The sequence below is a fragment of the Sciurus vulgaris genome, assembly GCF_902686455.1.
Source record: "Sciurus vulgaris genome assembly, chromosome: 6".
NCBI lineage: Eukaryota > Metazoa > Chordata > Mammalia > Rodentia > Sciuridae > Sciurus > Sciurus vulgaris.
The window spans coordinates 82784858-82791248 of record NC_136466.1 but is presented as its reverse complement, the minus strand read 5'-3'; the positions used below and the strand labels follow the sequence as shown (position 1 = coordinate 82791248).

Here is a 6391-nt window from a genome sequence, read left to right as displayed (position 1 = left end):
TGGAGTCTGCACTGACCTAGTCCTCATTCCTTGTCTTAGGGTGTAGGTATTGTCTTCAGGCCGCTTAAATAACAGTAATTAGGCTTCTTCAGATAAATGGAATGCTGTGTGTACACACACACACACACACACACACACACACACACACACACACACCCTATTAAATATTAAAGAACTGGCTCATAAAAAATATGGATGCTGGTGAGTCCTATGATCTACAGGATGAATCAGCTACTTGGAGACACAGGAGAGCCAATAGTTTAGTTCCAGTCTATCCGAAGATCTAAGAATTTGTGAGCCATGGTGTAGTTCCAGTCTGAAGACCAGCAGACACAAGGCTAGTAAATAATAATTCAGCAAATAATTCAGTTCAAGTCTGAAGGCAGCAAAAAGGCTTATATTCCAGGTCTAAGGCCAATGGGCAGGATGAATTATCTTTTATGTGGAGAAGGGTTAGGGGTGGTGGTTTTTTTTTTTTTTTTGGTCTACTCAGGCCTTCAATTGATTGGATGAGGCCCACTCATATTAATACTGTTTTCTTTCTCAGTCTATTTAAATGTGAATCTCCTCCAAAAATACCCTCACAGGCACACCTAGAATAGTGTCTGACCAAATATCTGCATAGTCTGTGGATGAGTCAAGTTGACACATAGAATCAACCATCACAAACATTAAGCATACATATTCCTAATATGTGCAATTGAATTCTATTTTTAATTGGAATTTAGAAAACATAATTTGAAACATGAGAACTCATTTCCACATTTAAATTATAGCTATAAAGAGTCCATCAAGAGTCTCTGGCTAGAAGAATGTTTCCCAACTTCAACTGCTAGTGTAGAACACTTAAATATGTAATGGAATAGGAAGTGAATTTCCTTTTTCATTGAAGAATAAAGACTTGCTGATGTGATTCCTGTGCCAGTCAGTCTCATCAAACTCAGAAAGACCATGCGTATTTCTTATCTGACAAAGTCTCAACTCATCAAGTGCTATGAAGACTATTATCACGTTTGTTTATTCTTAGCCTAAGCATAACTACTTCATAAATTCTACCTGATTTGTGTACTATTTGATCTTAGAATCTTTCTCCCTCTCTCTCTACAAATACACACACACACAAACACACACACTAACATTTCAAGTACATTCTTTCTTTTTCAGTGTTATATTTTACTTTTTTTCAATAATCAGATGTCAAATAAAGAATATTGATGAAATCATAGTTTGTATACTAGATTTATTTTTTACAAATGGCATTAAAATAAATACATAATAACAATTTTAAAAACGTTCAGCTGCATACCACTTAAAATAAATAAGCCTGGTAGCTACTAGTGGCTTGAGACAAATAAATGTAAGTAACAATTATTTTTTAAAAGTCCATAATACCAGCCACAACTTGAAAAATTTCAAGCAACTACTTTTAGAAATTTATGTTTAACTCTGTTTTATGAACTATATACTATGCTATAAGAAAAATGTATGTAAATTTGACTTTCTATAAAATTAACATTTTATACAAGTAGTTAAGCCTAAATATATGAACATTGAAGTATTCACAAATATTATATATGATATTAGTAAATTATGAATTAGATAACATAAACCAAAATTTAAAGGATGGTAATAAACATGAGGCAAAACACATATTTATTTAAACGTTTGCCTCCTCAGTCCAGTTGCTGGTTTAGAGCAACCTCTGGTGCTTGCAGCCTATAGATGAAATCCATGAATCAACATCGGAACTTGGCTGCTTTGATGTATCAGTCATTTCACATTTTAAAAAAACTTTTCATTGTTTTTGGCTTGATCTCTGAGATGAAGTTGTTTGTTTTATTACCTCCCCTGCATGATTTCCAATTATCTGGATACTTTTATTTTGATTGTGGGTAGCGGTAGGACAGCAAAACAATGCATTATAAAATCAAGAGAACAACTGCTGAAGTACCAATATGAGTCAATTTAGGTATGCTCATTAGTGGTACTTGAGAGTGTTGAACACAGATTTATTTTTCTAGGAAAGTTATAGTTTTTTTTTTTTTTTTTTTTTTTTTTTTAAGTAGATAGCTGAATTGGTAAAGAGACACTGCAGACTGCCAACTCATTGTTACATTATTTCACAGTTGTTTACTATGTACTTAAGGGCAAACAGGGATCTTTCAGTTTTTGCTTATGAAGACAAAGGGAAAACCTTCTTTTTAAAGTAGCGTGTGGCTTATAGAAGCATCTTATTAAAATGGCATTCTCCCTGTGGGCATATGTGTTAAGAACCAGTTCACCCAGCCTAAAATCAATTACTTCTGCCTATGGCAATGAAAGTCTGAGTTTAAACATAATTCTCAGAGGTAGTTAGCATTCCATTGAAGGTTATTGCTTCCATCCAAGAGAGGAGTTACCCAATTCAATCAATTCTCTGAGTGCTAAACCTCACATAGTAAACAACTTAGATTACAAACAGTGCAATTATTAAGTATAACAATTAAGACACTGTGTTTTAACTAGATAATTCACAGAGTAATCAATGGTTAGTAAAAAAAGTGCTGGTGTTGAATATTTGAACTTTTGTTCAGAAGTCAACATGAACAATTTCGAATACCAACTGCATCCATGCCTCTGGACTTGCCCTCCTTCCATTAGTTCTGAACGTTGTAGTTAGGACGTGCTTTCTAAAGACGAAACTTAGGTAACTTTCTTGCATAAAACGTCCATCTGCTCTTCCATGTTCTCTGGTGGAATTCAAACACCCTTCATTACCTGACTCCTGTTGGCTTTTCTAGCCCCACTTTCATGTAGTAACTTTCTTGATTGCCTCCCTTTCCTTCCACTTGAATTCTACATTCCAGTCGTTTGCATTTGTTTTTATTCTTTAAACACAATGTAGCCTTTCACTTCTGGGTATTTCTCAGGCTATTGTCTTTTGTCTTTGTTAGGAACTTTTTTTTTTTTTTGGGTGCTGGGGATCGAACCAGGGCCTTCTGCTTGCAAGGCAAACACTCTACCGACTGAGCTATCTCCCCAGCCCCTTTGTTAGGAACTTTATTCTCCTGTTTATTGCCTAATTCATTAACTCATTTCATTTATTTATTTTAATTTTTAGATTTTAATATCAATCTCTTTCTCTCACTTGCCCACAGCAGATTAGTATTCTTTCTACAGAGTCCAATAGTGCTTGAGTTTACACCTATAGCAGGTCTCTCCTTGTGTAACTTGCTGCTTTATTTAATTCTAGTTTAACTGTCTAACTCTCGTATTGTTATATTCCTAGGTTGAGATGCTAGGCAGGAGTAGAGGTCAACAAATGTTTATTGGAAAATTAAATGAGTAAGCTGTTAGTAAATATAAAATAATTGTTCAATATTTTCCTTAATGTAGAAGTGATTCTCAACACACTCCAGAAATCGGATCCATTTTTGTTAGAAGCAGTGGCTTACTTTGTATTGGTATTGATAGTGAATGGGAGTCCCAGTAAAATATCCCTTAATATGAGGTAGGTTGGTGGGAGTGTATTTTCTTGAAAAGTCTATAGGTGACTCTGATATGTTCCCCTTCTGTAATATGGCTCCTGGATTAAATTTAATAAATAACTTAAGAAACAGTCATTTGAGCTCTTCCTAAATCAATAATGTGTTATAATAAAATTTGCAAATTTCTATATTGAGAACTTGGGATATTAAAAAAATTATCATTTAGATGTTAAAAAATAGAAAAGTAAAAAGGCTAACAATTGCTTGTGCCTCCATTTCCCCAGTTTGACCTTAATAGTATCATTTATCATCTGGCTGTTGTTTTACTTTCCCTCAATGTGAAATCTGGAGTATTGCTGATAATGGTTCATCTAAGAACATTAGTTAATTCCAGACCCCTGCTAAGTTTTCTGTTTAATGGAAATACGGAGATATGTCTGAGATCCCAGGGTTCATTCAAATAGTATGAATTTTAAATTGTATTTAGAACTCTTATGTGTAAGTACCTAACTACATCTTTTTTTCTAGCAACTATTCATGAAAAGATTTGGTCAATGTAATCAGATAAAAAAAATACAGGTTTCCACCGTCACTCGTCACTCTCATTTTGCTGCCTGACTGCCGCCATCATGGGTCGCATGCATGTTCCTGGGAAGGGCTGTCCCAGTGGGCTCTGCCCTATTCGCAGCATCGTCCCCACCAGGTTGAAGTTGACGTCTGAGGACGTGAAGGAGCAGATTTACAAACTGGCCAAGAAGTATCAAATTGGTGTGATACTGAGGGATTCATATGGTGTTGCACAAGTATGTTTTGTGACTGGCAATAAAATCTTGAGAATCCTTAAGTCCAAAGGACTTGCTCCTGATCTTCCTGAGGATCTCTATCATTTAATTAAGAAAGGGGTTGCTGTTCGAAAGCATCTTGAGAGGAATAGAAAGGATAAGGATGCTAAATTCTGTCTGATTCTGATGGAGAGCTGAATTCACCGATTGACTCTATATTATACGACCAAGTGGGTCCTTCCATCAAATTGGAAATATGAGTCATCCACAGCTTCTGCCCTGGTGGCATAAATTTGTGTATGTATTCAAGCAATAAAAGCATTGTTTAATTAGTATATATATATGTGTATACATATATATAATAAGTTATGAATACTAGAAAGTAAGATGTTTAAAAATTTGAAAATAGTAGCTTTTGGAATCACCAGCTTTTAGGTAATAAATAGGAGGGAGTTTCAGTTTTTTTCTATCAGAAAGAAATTAGTTAGAGCAGTTTCAATACTAGATAGAACTTACTAAGCTATTTGGGGAAGAACATGGGAAAATGATTTTAATAAACACTTTTAAGATATTGTGTCTTAAATCTTAAAGAATTGCTTTAAAAATCTATTTGAGGAAAACTATTTGAGGAAATCATTGAGGAAAAATTGTGGATTAGTCAATTAATGGTATGGAGGTAGGAAAATTTAATTTATTTGAAAAATAAATTTGACTCCTGCATCACACAGTATAAATTGGTTATTGATTTTAATTTAATAGTATTTATAGTACTAGAGGAAAATATAGCTACATTATATAGCTACTTACATTAGTGAGACATGTTAAAAAATAACATCTAAAACCCAAATCATCATGACTATCACTCGCAAAGAAAAATATACATTACAGAAAATGATATGTAATTCCACCACCAAAAATCATCCTTAGTCCCTAAGTCTATTTTGATATTACTTAAAAACATTCTTTTTTCCTTCTGGAAAAAAAGAAAGAAAGCATTTGTGTTGAAACTCTTCAATTACCCAAGAGGCCTCTTAGTAATGTCTTCAATTTTGAAAACAAAAATCTTGATTATTCTATCATTCATTTTTATTTCTTTTATAACACTTAAATGTCTATACATTTTATTTTTTTATGAACATTTGGCTTATACTCATAGAATAAGTTTTTAGAGGACATGGATCAATGTTTTTTCATTTTACATTTTATTTTTAAATAGAGCAGAAGATTTTTTGAATTACTGAACTGGGAAGATGTTTTCAGAAAGGTTCAATTGCAGACTTGCACACATAGAAGCAAAAAAGAGAAAAAAAAAGATGTTTATAAACTGGCTTAAAATTTTGGGGGGGCGCATTTCAAGTATTTTGCAAGTTAAATTTTTGTTTTTACCTGTCAAATAGAATTGATGTAAATGTAAATTTTTACAAACTCAAGTACAGAGTATTGATTGGAATTTAGCATATTTTGACCAATGCTTTATTCATGCTGAGGTGTTGTTTTATTTTGTCTCATACTGATTGATATGTCAGTGATCTTATCAGATCACACATCCTTGGGGAGTCACAGCAAATATAATTTTGAAGCTAGCATGGATAAGAGATTTGGAGTAGACATATGCTCACAGAAGTTTTTGTGATTTTTCTCTAACCTACAAATATCTGAAATCTTTCTGATCTGATCCATTTGAGAATTTAAGACCAGAAAGTTTATATAAGTATCTTAGGAATTATGACTCTGTTTTCTCAAATGTGGCAGGTGTGCAGCACGCTATTTTGGCTTGCTTACAGAATCTTAATCCAAGCAGGAAGTATGCCACTTTATCTGTCTCAGTCATTAGTTCTACTGACACCACTAAGTTGGGAGATCCAAATGTAATCACGGATTGCACACACCTGTTTAATACTTAACCGCTCTTGTCATGGTGGTCATTTAAAAATAGGTGGTTCTAAATTCATCCCCATTTCTTTAGCAAATTGTTGTCAGGCTGGCAGTTTTCCCATCGCGACACTTGTATGACAGTGCTTCTACAGCTACTCTGTCCTTCCACTTCTCCATTTGCAAGCACTCATTCAGCTGTGAGTTCTTTGTTGCTTCCGCTGGACCCTCCAAGCACTCTGACTTACAGTACCCAGGTGCTCCATGACT

At 34.1% G+C, this 6391-nt stretch overlaps 1 pseudogene across 1 annotated transcript; it reads left to right on the top strand.

The window, feature by feature from the left end:
- The first annotated feature begins 4096 nt into the window (after positions 1–4096).
- LOC306664511 (small ribosomal subunit protein uS15-like) lies at positions 4097–4581 on the top strand (annotated as a pseudogene). Its single transcript has one exon. The product of its transcript is annotated as a small ribosomal subunit protein uS15-like (transcript).
- Positions 4582–6391: the final 1810 nt, after the last annotated feature.